Below are 2403 nucleotides of genomic sequence, written 5' to 3' on the forward strand. Positions count from 1 at the left end.
TTTAGGAGGAGATTTTGTTTTAGTTAAATTTCTCTAACAAAAGAAAATCTGTATACTCTCTAACTACAGTCCTTTTCGGTTGTTTATTTGACATGAAATTAGCATGCCCAAATTTTAGAAGGAAGTATGTTGCAGCGGGGGAGGTGGGAGCAGGTAGGAAAAGACTCATTTTGCAATGCTGGAGTTTCTTCTGTTGGTTTCATCAATACTCAAAAGTATAGCTTAGTGGAATGTGGGAATGCTTTTTCACAATTTGGAAAAAGTCAAGTACTTGTTAATATTTTCTGCTTCTCGAAATAATGGTTCCTCTAAATGCTTTTCTTACATTTTTTCTTGGTTATTATTCCCCCTCCTTTTTCTTCTCTTAAACATATATGGTACACTCTGTGCAGATTAGGATAGGAAAATATTAAATAATGGCATCCTTCCTCCATATTTCACATTAGTTATTCAAATAGTCTACATTATTTTAACTGTTTTATAGTCATTTCGCTTTACTAGGTGTCAGAGAGAGACACAGAGAAGAAGAAACACCCTTCCACTTCTCCATCTTTTAAATTTTGTTTAACTTGTTAAACAGTTGTACAATGTAAAGACAGCAGCCAATACAGGAATTTACCTTATATTTAATGTTTTTACAAAGCTCATTTTACCTCTAGCTTCTTAGATATTAGCCTTTGAAAGAATAGTCTATCTATTGAATATATAACCATGGCTCCTTTGTACCAGTAAATTTCTATTTTGTCAGAAACAATGAAAATTACACAAAGATACTATTACAATTCCGAACTGCATGTAAGAAACAGCTTTTAATTTAAAACTAGCAATTATCATTTTAATTGACAGGTCTTTGGGACTAATGGCTCTGATTACTCCTGAAGAGGAAGAGTCTCCCTGTGTTATTTGAAGTGAAGGGAATCATTCAAATACTGAGGCCAGGTAGTTCCTAGTTCTTTAGCTGCAGAATAAGTATAGGGAGGGCAGCCTGTGATTTTGTAGAGTGTAGAAATAAATACAATGGACCACCTTCTATTGTAGATGTCTACATAATTATCTTCTCTTTCCCTAGCCACACCAACCTAAACTTCAGTGCATGACTAGAAGTCTATTTACAGGTACACAGTCTACAGGTAAAACAAATTTATTCAATTGCACTGCACATTTAATATCTGCTGTACCAGTTATTTATACTCTACATGAGAAAAATACTCATAGGAGTTGTTTAAAAGGTTTTGAATCATGAAGTTTCAAAATATTTGGTTTATGTGGATTAAGAAGAATTATAAATTTAATGAAACAAAATCCCCAAAGCCACTTTTCCTACCCTATGTAAATGTTTTTCAAGATTCTTAAATATTTTGTAAAAAAAAATGATGTTAATATAACTCCTTTTACTATGGAGGAGAACCTGCTAAATTTTTCCAGGAAGGAAGGAAGAACTCAGGGTAATTTGGGACCATGTAGTAGCAAATGAATGTCAATAAAATATCTCCTGTTTAAGATCAAATGGGAAAACTGATTCACACACTCATGCACATATACACCAAAGAATGTTTGGGGCTTCCCTGGTGGTACAGTGGTTGAGAGTCCACCTGCCGATGGAGGGGACACGGGTTCGTGCCCCGGTCCGAGAAGATCCCACATGCCGTGGAGCGGCTGGGCCCGTGAGCCATGGCTGCTGAACCTGCGCGTCCGGAGCCTGTGCTCCGCAACAGGAGAGGCCACAACAGTGAGAGGCCCGCGTACCACAAAAAAAAAAAAAAAAGAATGTTTGAAAAATTCTTATATAATCCAACTGATTATTTCATAAGATGATGGTCAAAGCAGATACATATTTTCAAGCATATATCTTTACACTGTTCTTTTACACATAAAATAGAGTTAATGATCTAAAGCTATAAATAGATTCTTGAAATATTTCTATTACATTTCACTTTGATTAATCATTTGAATAAAATACATTGACATATTAACAATACATCTTGACATAGGTAAAATACTAATCATATACAAAGGTACAGATAAAGGTCAATAAAGTATACTCACATGCACACACTCTCATAATCACACTTTTCTGATTTGCCTCCTGTTCTACTACACAGCAGCAACAAAAATTGAAAATTTCACCCATAATTATAATGAACACTTTATAGAAATAAGCTTTTCAGAACAGCATATGGAACTTTGATTCAAATTCACTGCAGGATAAGGAAAATACTTCGCAATGGAGTATAATGGAAAATAAAGAGGTATCTAGTTTTTTTTTTTAACATCTTTAATGGAATATAATTACTTTACAATGGTGTGTTGGTTTCTGCTGTATAGCAAAATGAATCAGCTATATGTGTGCATATATCCTCATATCTCCTCCCTCTTGCATATCCCTCCCACCCTCCCTATCCC

The sequence above is a fragment of the Aethalodelphis obliquidens genome, unplaced genomic scaffold (assembly GCF_003676395.1).
Source record: "Aethalodelphis obliquidens isolate GAN/ISIS:26980383/991018 unplaced genomic scaffold, ASM367639v1 scaffold29, whole genome shotgun sequence".
NCBI lineage: Eukaryota > Metazoa > Chordata > Mammalia > Artiodactyla > Delphinidae > Aethalodelphis > Aethalodelphis obliquidens.